The sequence below is a fragment of the Ambystoma mexicanum genome, chromosome 5q (assembly GCF_040938575.1).
Source record: "Ambystoma mexicanum isolate Mex_15411 chromosome 5q, UKY_AmexF1_1, whole genome shotgun sequence".
NCBI classification, from domain to species: Eukaryota; Metazoa; Chordata; class Amphibia; order Caudata; family Ambystomatidae; genus Ambystoma; species Ambystoma mexicanum.
The window spans coordinates 1,178,997,271-1,179,017,101 of record NC_090933.1 but is presented as its reverse complement, the minus strand read 5'-3'; the positions used below and the strand labels follow the sequence as shown (position 1 = coordinate 1,179,017,101).

The following is a 19,831-nucleotide window of genomic DNA, read 5'->3' as shown; positions in this document are numbered from 1 at the left end:
TCTACCTGGGTTTCAATGTTCCTTTTATGTGTTTTGAAAATGGGTGTGTGCCTGGGCCTACCTAAGCCTTCCCCTCTCACTTATCATTGGCCAAGCTTTCATCTCTCCCTTGATTGGGGAGCTGGGTTGTGTGTCATCTTTATGGCTTACAGAAAGACACTCCCCTTGTCAATGTGCACACAAATCTATTTCTGATCCAAATACATATTTCCCAGATACACAATTTGTTGAAATTACATGTACATATTACAGATTCCTTATGGTCCATGCTTGTCCGACTATGATCTTCCTGGGGGCTTGCATTAAAAAATGACAACTTGATTTTGTTTTTAATTGGTTTACCAATGTTAAATCTGTATAAAAATTACGCCAATGTACACCCTCCTTCTACACACATTCCAGTAATTTACTAGGTTTCTAGCATAAACCCGGTGTCTGTAATATCAATAAATAGAGGGGTTTCGCCTCAGAACATGGTACAAAGTTGAATCAAGACTTGAATTGTGGGGACATTTCTTGGATTAAGGTTCTCCAAATTGCACACTTTTGTGAGCTTAGTACAATATTTTAGAAGCTTTTAACTTAAACATATATTTGCTGCAATAGGAATCCACACTCAAGTCTGGCCCGCCCCTCGAAGCTGGGTGGGTCAGCTCACATGTCCCTGCTCCCAGGCAGAGCTCTGTTTACAGTCCACATCCAAAATTAACATACTCCATTCAAGGGAAAGAGTCCATTGTGTGGGTCTCTGGGGTGAGAAGGTTTCCCAGCCTCTTGGCCTGTTAATTGAATCAGATTGTCTCTGGGAACAGCAGGTGGTTAAGAATTTTAATTAACCAACAGGCTTTGAAGTCCCAGTTAGGCTGGATCCTCTTGCACTCCTGAGATACAGTCCTACTGTCAGAGTTTAGACCGCTAGCGCCGGTTTGTGGGCAAAGCTGGTACTGCACCCATTTTTGGGATCTGTCTTGAATTAATGCATTTCAATAGAGTGGTCTTTTGCTTGATAGTATAGGACCCTTGTTTGACATTGTTTTGATGGCATCCTTACAGTAGAGTGGTGATGTGGAACCCCCCACAAGAAGGTTGTATCTTTAGAGTGGTCTTGTGCCCATGATTTTAGCAACTTTTTGACATAAAAAAAACGGATTTTGAACAGAATCACCTTTCTTTGCACTGGTTGGTGGCAGATTAGGTGACCATTTTGGTGTGCGCAAACTGCGTAGTTCTCCTGGATTCTGGCATGAATGTGGGCGGCGACAGCTCATCCCCACATCTACCCAGTCTATTGATTCAACATGGGTCAAAACCCTTGACAGAACAACCATGCACTTTTGCTCCCACCTTGAATGTGAGTAGAGCTCCCCTTTCTTCGGTCTACATGGACGCTTCAGAAGTTCCTTTTGCATTTGACATCATAGATTTGGACCTTCTAGAATAGAAATGCGGCTACTCACTGAAGATTATTTAGTCATTCAAGATGTTCTAGCAGGTAGCCCTGCTGAACTTATAAATGTCTTACAAGTGTCACACGATAAAAAAAGGAAGTATCAGATCACGTTACACTCACCAGTCCCATCCTCAGTGGAGAAGAGTTTACCCTCAAATGGCAATCAATTCAGCTTAGCCCATTTCACAAAAGAGATATTGATGAAAGATACATTATGCCCAGAGCTTGCGCTTAAAATTGTTTGCATGACAGACCCAGAAATGGCGACTCACAACAGGATTGTGCCTGTCGCCCACGTGGTTCAAACAGACATAAATGTGGATGCGGAAATGCTTGTTCATAAAACAAGATCTAATGATGCATCGTCCATAAAGGCATCTCCACAAACTGCTTTTTTTAGTCCCTCAGTGGGTTACGATGTTGCTGAATGCGAAGCCCGCCTAACCGAACGGCTGAAAGCCGACTTCTTGACAATGCCCGAACGTCTCAATGCCAGCTTCATTCAAAAATATGCAAACATGCCTGAGAATGGACTAAAAGTCAGTACTACAAAGAAGGAAGTTTATCACGCAATCAGGAAATCATCAAATATTATTGGCCAGCCTCCAGTGTTTGCCTGTATAAACCTAGATTTGACTGATGGTGGTCACGATGAAGATAACAGCAGCAAGGACATCCGATGATCGTTGGAAAAAACACAGGTGGCTGTCGATAACGAAACACATTGCCCTTGCCCTGTTCCATCTGCACCTAAAAAGCAAATAGAAGATGTCTCAAATAATAAGGGAAACATATCCATAGCTGTGGGGTTGCAAATTCATAATAATGTGTTAGCAGCCACGTCAATCGCGCTGTTACCTTTTATGAAATTATATGAGTCTTTTAATGAAGCGGTACGAGATCAAAGTTCTCTATTGATCACTGCAAACAATAAGTTGTTAGCTCTGGAAAAATGTAATGAACACCTCTCCCAAAGATTGGATCACAAACTGCTTCCTCATGCCAATGGCAGTCTCGTCTTAATGAGTTAACAAAACGTGAATCACATGAAAAAGTAGATCTTAGTGAAGCAGTCCTGGAATGCACAAAGTGGATAAGACATAGGGCCTCATTACACGGAAGGCGGTAAGGGTTTACCGGTACCGGTAAGGGCACGGTACCGGTAAACCCTTACTGCCTTACTCCGAGGTCCCTTTGCGGGTCCTCCCTTAACGCCTAGTTTTTACAGGCGTTAAGTACGGGACCCGCAAAGGGACCTTGGTGCTAATTATGGTACCGCAATTTGCGGTACCGTAATTAGCACCTTCACCATTAACATGGAGCCCTATGGGGCTGACTGGCAATGGTGAAGCGGCAATGGTGGATGGCGGAATTAGCGCCCCCACACACCTTGGAATATGGCGCTAATTCCGCCATCCACCAAGGCGGACCCGGTAAGGTACCGGCGGCAGCCATGGCGCTAATTGCGCCATGGCTTACCGCCTTCCGTGTAATGAGGCCCATAATGTCCCTGCGAGACCACTTTGTTGCCCTGCTATTTACAGTTGTGTCTGCAACGACAAAAGAAGCTTACCGTCGGATGAAGAACAATTTATCACACAGCAAAAGGGAGACAAATTACAGTCTTTGCCCATACCTAAGGAAAATCTCGAAGATTGTGTGATAACCACCCCAGAAAGTGAAGGTTCAAACAAGTCGAAAAGAAATAAAAAAAATTGAATAATTGAAGGTTACGGTGCTGTCGGCGGAATTTCCATCAGTACCTCCGAAAATTGTTGCAGGCTTGAAAACAAAGATCATTGTAACAAGTCCAAATCAGGAGGGTCACAATGGGAAGGTTCAGTTGGAACTGGGCATCGCAACACCAATTCCTCTTACTGAAGACTGCGCAGATGCTGCACACAAAGTCTCATTTGGAATGCCAAATCAATTAAAACAGTAGCCAAAAATGTGGCTTTACCTCATGGTAAAAAAATGAAACTGTTGAAAAATGCCAAGGATGGGCCTGCACAAAAACAAGCACGCTCCAATGAAGCGAAGAAATTAATTCGAAATTTGACTACGCCCCCGTGGGTAGAAGCATCCGCCAAATGCGGATCTGTTGCTGGGCATTTTCAGTTGAAATGCTAAACGGAAACCGCTAATAAGGCAGAGCTTTTAACTGCAAAGCCCACAAAGAGAGCGAGAGAAGACATCGAGCTCTCTGAAGAATAAAGTGCTGACTCCTCGAAAGACTTGTGTAACCTTTCAACCTACTCTTTGGATGTAGAAGCATCTTTTGTGGAAGCTGAAGGTGTTTTTGTGGCAAAGATCACAAGTCCACATGCAAATTCTCCCAAATTCGTCAACAGAAAGTCTACACGTCGTGGTGACTGCCATGATGGGCAGCAAAAAGTCAATGCAAAGCCAGAAGTCAGAGTTGCCTCTGCTATGTCCAAATGTCAAAGCCATTCAAAAAGAAATGCAACTCTAAAAGCCGATAGCACTGTTTCCAAATTAAATCCAAAACAAACATCAGCACAGCAAGCACAGCACAGCAACAAAAACAAACTCAGTGAGGATCTGAAGTTGGCATGTGGAAAGTAGAGTTGGAAAATATTCTTGATGAAAAAAATGAGGTAATCTTGAACCGGTCAAATGTTATGAAGTTATTGCATTGTTTCCTGGCATTGCCTAACACCAGATCTGATGATATTGCAATTGTCGAATATATGTCTGGATCAAGAACAGATTGGGTCATCATTGTTAGGGAAAATTCTCTGTTAAGGCTAATTTCCCAAGCCTAGTGAGTCCCCCAGCAGCTTTGCTGGATTTTTGGGGTTTATTTTGTTCTCCTGCTCAGAGTGAGACTCTTTTTCTCCCACTCTTAGACATGATTTGAGATATCCTTTGACTTTGTGATGTGTTTTATGGGCTATGGGGTCTTTTACTCCAAAGGGTTTCATGTGGTTTTTGGTAAGTGTGATATACAGCAACGTCAGAGCAGTAACACCGGGGTGTCATAGTGACCCCCCAACATAGACTCCATACCCTGGGACTGACTACTGTCTCCCAGGGCATATAAAGTCACCATTGAATTTACTAGTCTTAAATTGTGAACATAACCTGTACCAACCATCATATTGTGGAAGTACTGGTAGTACTGTTTTAGATTGCCCTTGGCCTGTTTTTCGAGGGGGCACTGTGCAGTCCCCCCTCGTCGAGTTTCTGGCTGGTGGCAGTGGTTACCACGCAAAATATTCCACCAGAATATTTCCTATGGGATTTTCCCATTCATTTTAAACACACCACTTTTTGGTGCAATGTTAAAGATACCGCCGGGTTATTTATTTTATATTTATTCCCCGGTTGGGTCTTTTTGCCAGGACTCGGTTTTAAAATGGCGTTTGTGTTCGCCTCTGTAACTCCAATCCAAGTCGAGCCCTTTGTTCCACTTTTTGGCGTTTTGGATGCTTCTTCTCTACAGAAGCCTCCAAAAGTGGTGCCACTCTGTCTGGGTCTACAGGGTGTGTGGTTTTCTCGGCAACTCAAGTCACACTCTTGTGTGATTGGCCCAGAGGTGAGCCGCCCGGCTCACCACTTAGCATGTTTGAGTGACAGCTAGGACTGATGAATGGGGGTTTTCTGCATAAAAGCAGGGCTTTGGGGACTGGAACTTCAGAAGTCGCCACAGGACCAAAGAATCCGAAGAAGGAGAAGCTGAGCCGACCTGCAACGATGTCACCACCGGTGGAGCCCTGCTGAACCGTCTCACAACTTCCCAACGACAGAGAAGATCTTCATCCCGGAGAGTCTTCTTCCTCTGAGCTGGTGGGGATAACCAGTTTGCCCTCTTTTTCACCTTCCTGGATCTTCCCGTGGTCGAATCGCCCATGCCAAGCACCCCGGCGGCCGGATAGCCACGCTTCACCACTACCGCGAATAAAAGGGTAGTACCTTTTAACCGGGAAACTCCACGGCTGCTTTCTTCCCTGGCAGTGCAACGACCTCCAGCTCTCCTCCAAGTCGAGATCTCCTCTTCCCCTGGACGAAGCACCAACTTGCACCCGCTGCCAGGAACAACTGCCCCGCTGGAGCTTTCTCACCATTTCAGGTACTGAGTTACGCCTGGTCTCCCTTGCAACAGACTGTTCAAGGTGTCCCATAAATCCTTGACTTTCTATCCTGGGGTGACCTGGGACCTACTCACTAACTTTTCCTAACTTGAGCCAACCCTTTTTGAACTCTTTGGAACGACTCTTAAAAAGTACTATTCAACTGTGTGAATTTGGACACATTCCGCCTGGCTCTCTTCAAGAGTGGGCCTGGCCTATGACTTTCTTGCTCCTCAGTAGACTCTGCCTTGTCTGACTTGCTCTGGTTCTCCTAAAGTGTTGGTATTGTGAATGTTCCTAATTCTGCCTTTTTCCCTCCCTTTTTAATTAATTTATTGGAGTGCCATCTAAGGTTAAGCGCTCACCTCTGTCATAAGTGGTTCTTAAGTGACTTCAATTCAGCAATCCCACTAAGTCAGTGCCCATTCTGGGATGCCCAAGGGACGCCCTTATTTATATATTTTCATGACAGGTTATACTCTGGATGATAAACCTTTATATAACGCCCCTCTCTTTGAATCCCCCTGACCTCACTGAACCAAGAAGTAGGTTTGTTGTGCAATTTAAAAGATTTATTGGAAAATTAAACAATATATATATATTACACTTTTATAATAAATTAATATTTGATATCACACTTAAGAATATGACAGTGATCAACACGGGGTGATGTTACACTAGCACACTGATTTAATTACTTAAGAGTTAGTATAGGGAGGAAAAGGTAACTGAGAATGCTTTTATGGTTTCAAGGAAAAACAATGATGGAAAGAATGCAGTACAGAAATAACTGGTAGGGTTTCACAAGAGATAATATGTTCACTTTTCTCCTGGTGGCAATTCAATCCCCCCCTATGCAATAGAAGATAGAAAGGAGTGCACACAGTTCTCAGGAATACAATCAAATGTAGTTCAGTTCCCCCCTAGCAAGCTTAGGTCACAGGGATGATTTTAAAACACAGGCAAAATACTTTAAAAGTGGTTTGCAAGGAAGTGAAATTATGCTAAAAATTATTTTAATTCCCTATAGGAGATTCAGGGTAGGTGATAGTTACTTAATATTAGTTCAGGTAAGCACTATCAATGATTCAGGGATGGTTATCAGATTGAAAACAGAATTCAATGACGGAAGCAAAAGACAGATATTTTTACACATGGTTGAAATTAAGCAAAATGTAAATTCGCTGCAATCATAAATAAATATAAGGCTTGTTGAAAAGATTAGAATCTTAGCTTTCAAATGAAAGTTACATCTCGTTTCTAGCACATACGATTCAAAAGATACGGACGAATTTGTGAAGGTAGTTTTTCGAAATTAAAGTAAACTTCAGAATGACAAAATTACACTTTTACAGCTTTGAAATGACAGAATGAACACACGATTCCTATGATGCAGTTCTGGACAGGTTCAAATGTTTTGAATCAGATTATTTTAAACTAAGAGATTAGTTCTGGCACAGTTCTAGCTGAGTACTCACACTATAAATTTGAAATAGGCCGTCAAGGTCTGATCAGGTTTGGACTGGACTCCTGGCGGGTGGTTCTGAAGTCACAGCTCTCTGGGTCAGCTCTGCTCTGCACTTCACAGCGGTCTGGTCTCTGGTTCTGGCAAAAGTTCTTGGCACTGCAGAGTGGTCTGGTCTCTGGTTCTGGAGATGGTCCTTCTGGATGTTGTCTGGTCCGGCAGAATGCGTCACAAGAAAGTGGAAAGTGGATCTCTCTACCTGGGTTTTGGTGTTCCTTTTATGTCTTTAGAAAATGGGTGTGTGCGTGGCATAACTAAGCCTGCCCCTCACAACTTATAATTGGCCAAGTCCTCCTCTCTCCCTTGATTGGGGGAAGGATGGAGTGTCATCAGGCATTAATTTTATGGCATACAGAAAGAACACTCCCCTTGTCAATTTGCCCACAAATCTATTTTGCTCCAAATACATATTTATCTATGTACCATTTTTCTAATATCATATGTCCAGTTAACATATTTTCTGTAGCACCAAACCATCCGATCCCTGTCTTTGTAAGATGTTGTGTCCACTTTTGAAAGAATTCTGCCCTTTTCATCAAGAACACAACCTCTAAACTTTTCCAGAATTTACACAAACATGCACAAGGAATATGGGCATCAGATGATAAAGTGTCAGAATTTTAACATACAGACATCCAGAGTAATACCTTATTTTCTGCTACTACCCCCCAGAACATACCACAGAGTCCTAACACCTCTTAAAATGTGCACAGAAAAATCACAAGAATAATGATATTAATTATATAATTTTGACAAGTCCGTGCTATGAATTATCCATCTTTTTAAAATTATGCTCTGGCCCAGAGGGGTGTGGTTTCCCAAAGCACATGGTGGGATTTCTGGTTTGTCCACTTCTTCCAACTGAAGTTGCTGACAGAGGCACTGCCCCTCCCTGTTTCTCTCAAGAGGAAGCCATTTACGACCCCCCCTAATTTAACATTTGCTTGAGCCAAGGAAGGCTCATTTTTCTGTTTCCCTGCTCCCATGTGCTCCTCCCCTGATTCAATCAGGGAGGTGTCATCTCCTTTTGGTGGGAACAGTAGAAGGCAGCCAGGCCTGGAATGCAGTTGCGTGGCAAGTTTCAACTCCTGTCGGGGGTAGTTGTCAGGCAGAATTCAATCTCTTCCAGCCAGGCTTCAGCCAAATGTCACTTTTGTTCCCAGTGTTTCTTCATTCAAAACAAACTTACAATTTTTACACATGCAGCTAGATCACTGATTCTAAGTTCAAAACTATGACATTTAAACAGTTGCAACCTATGTGACACTCAAAGTAGGTCACTCATTTATTTTAAAAATTTCAATTTTAGTGGCTTTAAGTCCAATTTCAGTTAAGCTGCTGACATCCACAGCTCAGCCAGTTTTGTTATGAACATTATTTTAGGCTCTTTCTTTTCCCAGATTTTGTATGCACACAAGACTTCATGCTGCCAAATGTCTGCTGGTGTTCAGTGAGATTTTTGAATATCTTGCAATGTTTAAAATAGGCATTTTTAGCTTGCATTTCAGAGAAACAAAGGTGATTTCAAAGCGCTTTTTGAGCTAACAGGCACTGCTGTTTTTCCTTTGGTACCACATTTCACTCATGGCGCTTCTGGCCCACCATGCTCGCACTGGTGGGTGGCAGGTTAGGCGACCATTTTGGTGTGCGCAAAAACTGCATGGTTTTCCTGGATTCAGGCGCAATGTGGGCTTTTTCGGCCATCTTGGATTTTCTGAGCCTACATCCCCAAATGTTGCAGCATAATAACTCGAACATGGGTTAAAACTCCTGACAAGCCCCCCCGCCCGACTGCGCTTTGATTTTGAGTCGAGGGGGAGTCAGGGTGCAAAGGATGTTTTGATCCACGCGCTGGGATGTCCGCATCATCTTCTTCCGATTCCGCAGATGACAAAGTTCAGCATCTTTTCCTCCATCAGGGTGGATCGATCGGTTCTCTTCGCCAGTCCTGATGGGAGTATTGGGCAGTACCCCGGGCCCCTCTGATCTTTGCTCCCGGTCCCCAGGTCATCTTCCCTGGTCAGTCTCCATGGTTGTATCTCTCCTAGGATGACAAAGCAAAGCGGCAATACCTATTCGTAGACATTTCTCTATCACTATTGATATAGTGGGGCGGCATATACATTTTATAAATCAAAAGACATGAACATATACATTATTTTTTTAAATCAGGAGACAAGAACATATACATTTGCATTCAAGAATCATAGAATTTTATAGGCTATATGTGGAATATTTTAGGGTTGGAACTGAATTACTCTGGAGTTGCCCCCTCTGGTATTGCAGAGGACTCCTCCAGTTGCTGCAGAGTGTGCCTGGGATGGCAACTCTTTAGCTGATTTATATGGACCCACTTGTCTTCCCTTTCTGCCAAACTACCTTTGGGGATGCGGATCTTGTAGGCAACTGGGGAGATCTTGTCTATAATTTCAAACGGTTCGTTCCATGTAGGCAAACATTTTCGCTGTTCGGCCTGGTTTCTTTGGAAATTGTATAGATAGACCCGGTCTCCCACATTGTATTCTTTCCGGGTGGTCTTCAAATCGTAATGGGTCTTCATGCTATCAGCTGATCTTTGTAGATTCCGCTGAGCATAGGCAAAAGCATGTTGAAGGTGTTTCCTTAAATTCTCCACATACTCATGAGTTGTGGAGGCATTTATCAATGTCTGCTCTTGGGTCCTGTAGAGCAAATGCTGGGGAAGCACCATCTTGCGTCCAGTCATTAGCTCAAATGGTGACATTTTAGTTGCAGATGAAGGGGTAGATCTGATGGCCATTAGGACCAGATCAAATGGTGACATTTTAGTTGCAGATGAAGGGGTAGATCTGATGGCCATTAGGACCAGAGGTAATCGGATATCCCAACTTGGCCCAGAATCTGCCACAAACTTCTTTAAGATGTTCACTATGGTTCTGTTGTATCTCTCCACTGCACCAGAAGAGGCTGGCCGGTAAGCAATGTGTAGCTTCCTTTTAACCCCCAGTATCTCCTACATCTTAGTCATTACTTTGCTGGTAAAATGGCTACCTCTGTCTGACTCAATCCTTTGAGGTAGACCAAACCGAGAGAAGATGTGGTTTATCATCAGGGCAGCTGCAGTTTCTGCCTTGCAGTTTGGGGCTGGGAGACATTCCACACATTTGGTAAATAAGCATGTCACAGTTGTTAGGGAGAATTCTCTGTTTAGGCTGAATTTCCTAAACTAGTGAGTCCCCCAGCAGCTTTGCTGGATTTCGGGAGTTTGTTTTTTCCATCCTGCCAAGAGTGAGACTCTTTTTCTCCCAATCTTGGACATGTATGTGTGTAATTCCTTTGAATGTCAATGTCTTCTATGGGCTATGGGGTCTTTTACTCCATAGGGTCTCATATGTTTTTCTATGTGTGTTACACCGCACCCTACGTGCTGTAACACTGGGGCGTCCTAGCGGACCTCCACCATAGACTCCATACCCGGGGACTGACTACTGTCTCCCCGGGCATGTAAAGTCACCATTGGCTTTACTAGACCTAAATTTACTAACAGAACTAGTACAAAGCATCTTATTGTGGACGTACTAGTAGGGGTAATTCGACTACTCCTGGATCTGTTACTCGCGGGGGCACTGTCCCGTCCCCCCTCGTCGAGTTTTGGCTGGTGGCAGTGGAAACTACTTGTTATATTCGACCACGGACATAACCCTATGGGATTCGTCCCATTGTTGGAGATTGATACTTTTTCTCGTTAATCTCTAACGCACCATCGATCTACTTATCTTAAATAAGTTTATCGGATGGTATTTTCTGCCAGAACTCAGTTTTTAAAATGGCGTCTGTGTTCGTCTCTGTGACTCCTAAACCAAAGGTTGAGCCCTTTGTTCCACTTTTGGCGGGCTCTGTACAGAGACCCTCCAAAGTGGTGCCATTCTGTCTGGGTTACCAGAGGGGTGTGGGAGGGGGTTTAGGCACCCTGGACCGAGTTGCCTTGCCAACTCAGGTCGCACTCTGGAGTGATTGGCCCAAGTGGTGAGCCTTCCCGCTCACCACTTAGCATGTGTTGATTGACAGCTAGGCTGAATGAATGGGGGTTTTCTGCATAAAAGCAGGGCTTTTGGGACTGGATCTTCAGAAGTCGCCACAGGACCTAAGAATCCGACAAGGGTAACGCTAAGCCGACCTGCACGACGACACCTCCGGTGGAGCCCTGCGGAACCGACTCACCACTTCCCGACGACAGAGGAGATCTCCCTGCCAGAGAGTCTCTTCCCCTGGCTGGTGGGAACAACCAGTCCCCTTTGCTTTTTATTCCCCTCAGGACGCAGTGGTCGAATTGCCCCTGCAGAGCACCCCGGCAACCGGATAGCCACTACTCCTGTACCGCGACCAAAAGGTGGTGCCTTGTGACGGAGCACTCCGCGGCTGGTCTCTTCCCTGGTGGTGCACCGGACTTCACTTTTCTTCGACGACAAGATCATCTCTACTCTTGGCAAAGACCCGATGTGCATCCACCACCAGGAACAACTGCCCCCGCCGGAGCTGCCCTCCACAACAAGGTACAGTGTTCGCCTGGCTTCCCTTTCGATCGGTTCAAGTGAGGTGTCTTAATCCTCTCTGTTCCGTTGGGTCGCCTCCAAGCTTTTCTCATTTGTTGTTCTGAACTAGATCAATCTGCCGATAACAATTTGCTACAAAGACTTGAATGCATCTCCGCTAGAGACTTTTGGGACATCGCGCCTTGCCTCTCTCCGAGTGGGCCTGGCCTCTGAACTTTATGATCTAGGGTGATTCTTGCCTTCCTGCCTTGCATTTTATCCGTGAAGGATTGAACTGTGTTGATTTCATAACCTGCCTATCCTTTTCTCTCCCGTCCTAACTAATATTCGAGTGTCATCTAGGTTGAGGTATTCACCTCTGTCTGAAAATAAGTGGTACCAGTAGAACCTAGAGTTGTCGAAGTATTGCTAGGGGGATTGATCGTTTTCTGCTTCGTAGAGTAATTGTGTTTGATTTGTTTGCCGTGAATTTTCTATAGTGATTTTCATAGATGTTCTGTTATAAATAAATGCCTTAAAATCTTTACACTAAGCCTCGTTGCGTGTTTCCTTGTCTTGCTGTGAAGAATTGCCCTATTTTGTATACTCCACATACTGCTCAACTTGTCTTGAGAGAAGTCTGACTGCTCAGCCACAGCTACCACGTGAATCTGTGTGGTGCAGACTGCTACCAAGTGGGTTCACCGTCAACGCCTGTAGTCCTAAATCTTTTGCAGTGGTCCCAGAGGGAACTGCACAGGTTTCCGCCTAACAACAGTCAACATGTACTTATTCCCCCTAGAGGAGCGAATCACTGGGCCTATGAAGTCGATTTGAAAATCTGACCATGGCAGTGTCATCCCCCTCTTTTGGAGAGGCGCCCGGTGTGTGAGGGATGTTGGCTGAAATTGTGCACACACAAGACACCCCTTCAAGTATTGGTCGAGGTCCTGCCTAATGTGTGGCCAGTATGCAACCTCTCTTAAGATTTCAAGTGTTGTATGAAACCCCCTATGACCAGCGGTGGCCGCATCATGGGCATGACTTAACATCAGGCTTCGGAATGGTAGGAACCACCCACTGATCATGGCCAGCTTGGGATTTCCTTACCAACAAACCGTCTTGGATTCAGAACATCTTTGGACATTTCATCAACACTTTAAGGTCCTCTTTCCCAATGTAATCGGTATCCGTCAGGGGAAAGTTCTCAGGGTCCTCAATATGTTGGTAAAACTTACCAATTATTGGATCCCCCTTTTGAGCCATAATCAAATCAGCATCTGGAGTCTCCTTACTCCATTGTGCAGTTGAAAGATCATTGTGAGCATTTGTCTTGGACCTAGTGATAGCAGTGACCTGGATTTCCCCCAACAGGGACTCAATCTCTATTAGATCCCCTTGGATGGCCCGGTTTTGGCCAGCTGATCAGCTAAGTCATTTCCAGTTGTGTCTGGTCCCTCTACTTTGGAATGACCCTTGATCTTTTTCCAGTAGATGGTCATCCCGTTCGAGGTGACCAGATCATCAATATTTTGGATTAACTTCCCATGTTTCACGGGTTTGTTATTAGCACATAACATGCCTCTGGTTTTTCAATTAACCAGGTGCTCCACAAACCCGTTCCGTACATAATCTGAATCTGTGATTATGACCAGTTTGTGGAGTTGATGTTGGACAGCAGTGTGGATGGCCTGATGCACAGCCATCAATTCTGCCACCTGACTACTTCAGGGACCAATTTTGTACCCAGCGGAGGGTTTTGGGGACTCCTTCACCCATGCCACCAGTTCTTTTTCCCCGTTGTTGTCAACATGGTAAGAGCATCCATCCACATAGACAGTGGGCATTCCCTCACACTAATCCTCTTCAAAGACTTTGTGTGGGGAATTAAGGTATGCCTCCATGATGTCCTTGATTTTTAGACTTTCGTCCTCGAGACAGTTTTCTCTGGCACAATCATGCAAGTCAGCCAGACCTTGCGCGAGGGGACTCTTCTTGTTTTGGCCATATCTGACCTCCACAGGAAAGCCTTGCATGTGACAGGATCCAGGAAGTAATTTGGATATTACTCACATTTCCGGCCCGGATTCTGTCACTTTGGAGATATTGCAGAGGCTGGTGTGGAGTCTCCACTATGATGCATTCCCCCTGGATGAACGGGCGGTAATTCTTCAATGCCTTCTCATAATCGTTGAATTTTTCCTCCACATAGGATAAAGTTTTGCTCCCATAAGAGATTACTTTATTGACCTTGTCATGCTTTTGGTATAATACTGCCGTCAAGAATATATTAGAGAACCCTGTCTCCAGGAAAAACTCCTTGTTTCTGACAGGGTAAGCTAGGCAGGGCGCTTGTGAGAGGCTTCTTTTGAGCTGTCTTACTACCTCGGCTTGTTCTGGACCCCATTCCCACTTGACCCCCCCCTTCAAGAGATGAATCAGGGGTCTGGTGATCTCTGTGTAGGCCTCAATTAACTTTCTGCTGTAATTAGTCAGTCCAAGGAGGCTCCTTAGTTCCTGCAGAGTTGTGGGGTCTTTCAGTTTCTGAAGTGCTTCCACTTTCTTTTCCTGGGGATAGAGATCCTGAGGAGTAATCTCATGCCCCAAGAAATTAACACGGGTTCGACACCACTGTGCTTTCTGAAAGGAAAGTTTTGCTCCGGCGGCCCTCAACTGGGTCAGAACATAACATATTTCCGCTATGTGTTCCTCCACAGTTGAACTTTTGATGAGGACATCATCTACATAAGCCAGTTTACCCCTCGCACCCAGGTCGGGCATGGCCTTGTGTAGGAAAATGTTGAATTAATTTCCGGAGTTGAGGTATCCAAAGGGAGTCCAGGTCCATGTGTACTGCTGGTCCCCATAGATAAAAGCCAGTTTGTATTGGTCCTCCCTACTTACAGGCACGTTCCAGTATCCATTGGTCAGGTCTATTGCAGTGAATACCCGTGACCCCTGAATCTGGGCCAGCCCTTGGATAATGTAGGGCAGAGGCCATCGGGAACTATGGACCCATTTGTTGAGCTCCCTAAGGTCGGCCCAGAGTCTCCACTGGCCGTTTGGCTTCAATATTCCCAGCACCGGATTATTGAAGGTGCTGTGTACTGGACGGATTATCCCCCGGGACTCAAGGTTCTTAATTATTTCAGTAAGGGACTCCATGGATGCGAGAGGCAACTAATATTGCTTCACAAACACTGGAGTCATGCCAGGGTCCGAGGGAGTTGTTGTGTGGATGTCGGTCCAACCACAGTCATATGAGTCTACCGCAAAGAGATCTTGGAAATCCAAGAAAACTTTTTTCAACTTTTGCTTCTGTTCCAGAGTCACACAGGCGTCAGCTAGGATGACTCTCTCTTCCACCATCTGCCTGAAGCCTGGAAAGACTTCTGGTTTTGCTATCCCAGTGGCCTCCTCCAGCTGGGTGGAGAAGTCCCTGGTCAGAGTGATGATTTGGACCGGAGGCTTCAGGTGGGAAAGGCAGCCATCATGGACCTGGAAAATCACCTCATCCCCTCTGAAGTCACAAGTCACATCTTCCTTACCATAAGGGCAAAAGGTGTACACCAGGAATGTCCCCCCATGCTGGGTAAAGATCCTGTCTGGTGTTGTATTTTCATCACTGTCACTGTCAAGACAGTCCTCGGGGATTGGTCCTAATAGTTAATTTCCTAGATCAATGGAAAAATGTCGGTCATCAACCGCCATTCCAATAATGGTGCCTGCGGCTAGAGTAATACACTTTAAGTCGCTGTTATCCACCTCTATTGGAATGGTGTCATGTTCTATGTTGACTAATGGTGTTGGGTTTACCCCCAACCCTTGCTGTTGGAGAGAAGCATTTAGATGAATATAAGCATCAGAGTTTTTCAATTTTTGACCTCTTTTAACTTTCACTTCCAGGGAGAAATGTCGGGTCCTTTCTGGGATGGTGACTTCCTCTTTAATCTGAATTTCAACTGCATAAGGTAGCAATTGAGTTGAACTAAATGCTTTTTCTGGATCATCAAAGCCCATGGGATTATCCGCTAATCGGGACCAAGCTTTGAAGTTTATTAGGTCCAAACTAATGGCAAAGCGATTGAGAATGTCACTGCCTAAGTAAAAGGCAGCAATGATGTCTCGCACGACCCAACAATTATGGGCTATGCTCTTGTTGCCAATGGAGATTTTGAGCATAAACCTGCTTGGCAGGAGGTGTTTGGAATTAGGTGCTTCAAGGTCCATTTCCCATTTGTCTATCAGTTTGAATGCGGGAATGGCTGGATCTGTTGGGAGTTGGCGGAACATGGCTTCGCTGATGAAGCTCTTACCATTGTTCACACACACTCGGGCAAGAACAGAGTCCTTCCCTTCATTTACCTGAACAGGGATGAACAACTGCTCTCCAATTTGCTGAATATCAGCCAGGCTCTGATCTGATTTCACATCTTTCTGGACTATCGGAGCGGGAATGTCTGATTGTGGATTAGTAAAGAATTTCAGAGTGTTTCCTTCCAGTGTGGAATACCACCTTAAACTGGAAGGAAGGTTGATTTTCAGAAATAGAGAGCAACCCCCACCATCAGTCTGTTGTCCTACTGCTATTACTGTCACTCTGGAATTTGGTTGTTCTGGAAGTGAAATTCTACTTGGTCAGATTTTTGTTCAACCATGTGGCAGGTGTCGTTAAGCTAACATAGTTGACACTCTGCTTTAATTTTATTGGTCGGCTAGTCTGGGTCCAGAGGACCTTGTTTACGCAATATATTAGGGGTGACAACCTTCTCAGGAGGTCATTCCCTAGTAAACAAGGGGTGCCCTCTGGAGTCACTACTAAGACCGGGTGTTTCACCTTGTGTCACCCAATTTTGATGTCCTAATCTGCAGTCCCCTCGGCAGGAATTTCCTTCCCGTCAAAGTTCTGGAGTTGTCCAGGAAGAGAGGTGAGAGGAATTTGTTAATTCTCCCCCCTTCCTGCATTTAGTTCATCAAATGCCCTTTTGGACAAAAGAGTAGCTTGAGATCCAGTGTCCACCAGTGCCAAAATTGTACCCTGCCGCTGTACTTGTACTGGGGCATAGTATGTTCCCTTCTTCGCCTCAAGGGGGCACAGATAATGCACATTGTTGGACAACTGGTGGGCTAATTTTCTGTTTTTTGACATTTAGAGAGAACTGATTTGGGCAAAATTCTGTGGAGAGTCTCGGGAATCTGAAAGAAAAAGTTGGCAACTGGATATGGTTTTGGGTTCCCCTGGTTCCGGTTCTGGGCCGCCCCCCCCCTTTTTGGAGGCAGTCACCAGGATGGGTTTGGACTAGGGGTTTTTGGTATTGTTAATTCTGGGATAGGATGATGGGCAGCGAAAGCTCGATCCCCACATCTACTCAGTCTATTGATTCGGTTTTAGGTTCCCCTGGTTCCGGTTCTGGGCCACCCAACCCCCCTTTTGGAAGCAGTCACCAGGATGGGTTTGAACCAGGGGTTTTCGGTATTGTTGGTTCTGGGATAGAATGATGGGCGGCGACAGCTCAATCCCCACCTCTACCCAGTCTGGGTTGGACTCCCTTGGGACCCATATTTCCTTGGGAGGAGTTCCCCCATCTCTGAAGGAGAAGATCCTTTTCCCAGGATCCTCTGAGGATCCCTCTCCCTCAAATTGGAAGACTTGTACCTCCTCCACAAAATGGGTCTGTTTGGGTCCTTTGTTTCTCCTACCCCCTCTCTGCTCCTTGGGTGGCAGACTTCCAGGGGTAGGAGATTTTGTTTCCGGTTCCTGGGTTTCATGGGGCTGTTTACAAGTGGGGAAGGAAGCTTCCTCCAAGGCTTTACACCCCCCTTCCCCTTGTACCTCCTCCCTGGGAACCGGTGGGTTATCGGGGTGCTGCCCCCGTCATTGTTCTGAAGCACCAGGCCTAGAGTTTTGTGCATTCTGTGCCGGCATGCCCATCTGAGGGTTCTGCTGAGCCCTTAGCATGCGACCTAGCTCCTGTGCCATATTTTGGACCTGGCGCTCAAGTTGGGAAACCCGCTCAGGCTGATACGGGGTTCTATTTTCTCCCCTGGACTGATCCCGGGAGGGGTAGCTATCCCTTCTCTGGTAGTACCCCGGGTTGTGAAGATTTGGGTACCCCTCCACCCTTGGCCTCCCCTCTCCCGGATTAGGTGGTCTGGGCTCAGGGAAGTGGGGAAAGAAGGATGGATGATTTTGGGGCTGGAAGTTGGGTGGATACCTGGGGAACAAGTTCTGCCCAGGATTTGGGGAATTTCTGCCCTCCTGTGGGAAGTTAGGAGGGAAGTTCCCTGGGTCAGGTGCTTGGCTGGATCCCCCCCCTTGGGCTGGAGGAGTCCACACGTAACCCAGGATGGGTCTGTTTCCTTTGTAGCGGGCACTTACATAGTCAGGGGAGCGAGGAACCCCATTTGTGGGATTACCTCCATGACTCCCTGTCTGTGACTGGCCCGAGGGCCTTCTGGGCTTAGAATTATTCAGTGCCGGAAGGTTTTTAGGTCCCCCATCTCCAAATCTAAAACAGGGGCAACCTTTACCTCTGCCACCTTGGCAGCAGCAGGGGTGCTGTTGGTTTTTGGGTTGATTCTTATTTTCCACTGGTTTCTGCACCTCATAGATGCGGGTGGCTTGCTCAATGACCCAGTCTAAAGATCTTTTCTCGTGAAAATCTCTCACGAGCTGGGTCATTATGTATTTGGGTAAGGCATGGAAAAACGTATTAACAAATTCTTTACTGTCCGTGCGTACCCTTTTTGTAGTCTGCGCAAAAGCACGCTTTAACTCCTGCACAAATTCTTGTGGGGCCTGATCCTCCCCACATTGCAAATTGTAGGCTGCCTTGCGAGCCTCTTTGGGATTTCTGTGAACAGAAAAATGTATCAAGATGGCCGCCCTGTAGGTGGACCATCTTGAATGATTTTGGTCCTCCAGCCCCGCAAAGAAACTGGAGTATTCTGGGGAGAATGTCCATTTCACATACTTAATGCAGCTACTGCTTTCTTTCAAACGGAAAGTCTCCATCATTTGCTCGTAAAGCTCCAAGTGTTCCCAAACAGAATACTTGGCGTTCTTGTGATAAGGGGTGATGACACTCCTTATTGCCTTAATCTGTTTTAAGGGGTCCTTAAGCAAGGCAATTTTTTCCCTTTTTGGCCTTTTTGGTTCGGGTAACCCTGGTCCATTCAGCCTCTGACTCAGAAGCACTGCTCCCAGAGGTGCCCGTCTGATCTTCCCGGTTTTCCCGGATTCTGCGAGCCTGGGAATGGCTGGCAGAATGTGGGGACCTGGTCTCCTGTGTCCTGTGATGTTCAGAGGAGTCTTCAGATTCCTCCTTGCTGCCAGGAGTTGATGGGTACCCCCCCACTGACCTAACTGGGCAGATGTTTTCAGGATGCCCTTAGTGGGCCTACTCTCCTGGGGTTCCCCACTAAATTGCACTGTACTTAGTTGCCCATACCCGGATGCCCGCCCATCCATTCCTGGGTGGTACTGGCCTATGAGCCCCATACTTTTGGCTGGATAGTAATCTGCCATCCCTGTGGCCCTGTGCTCATGTGTGCCAGGGGACATGGGGGTGGCAGAGTCCAAGGACTGGGAGAGATGAAGGCCTCTGATACTAGGGCTCCTGAGGTTATGCTCAGGTGTTTCCCTTTCCCAGCGAACTTCATCTCTGTCAACCCCTGCTCCCTGTTGCAATGCAAGAGCCTGCGCTTTCAGTTCATCAGTTAAGGCCTTACTAGACTCTCTCAGTCTCTCCTGCATGGCTACCTGTTGCTGGAGCCTATCATTGTGCTGACAGAGAGCCTCATTTTCTCTCTGCGCTTCCTGGTTGGTCCTGGAATACTGGGCCAGTCTTTTCTGCAGGGGGTTACTTCCTGAGTCCCATCCCTCCTGGTGTGCTTTAACAAGTTCTGATGCTCTTTTTGGAGGTCAACCAGCCCCTGGAGGGCCAGGTGATTTTCTTCATTTTTTTCTTTTAATTGGCAGACTTCCTGGCCTAAGGTGTCCCTTTCCTGACTAAGAGCCTGCATCTGTGCCACCAGGTCGTCCCTCTGCCTTTGAAAGGCACTAACTTTCTGGCGTTCTTGATCAAACTCTGCCTGGGTATCCTGGTCTTTCAAAATCAATGTATTGCTTTCCTCTTTCTCCCTGTCTAGTTGGATTTGCAGGGTGGCTACCTGCTCTGTACATGCCCTGTTAAAGTCTAGTTGTTGCTCCAGCTTTTTCTGGCTCTGCAGTAGGGAGTCCAAACCTTCT

General features: G+C 46.0%; 1 protein-coding gene across 4 annotated transcripts in view; it reads left to right on the top strand.

Annotated features, from left to right (window-relative positions):
• FAM135B (family with sequence similarity 135 member B) overlaps positions 1-19,831 on the top strand; it is a 1,878,784-nt gene that overhangs the window by 1,600,356 nt on the left and 258,597 nt on the right. The gene's annotated exons all lie outside the window — the stretch shown is intronic.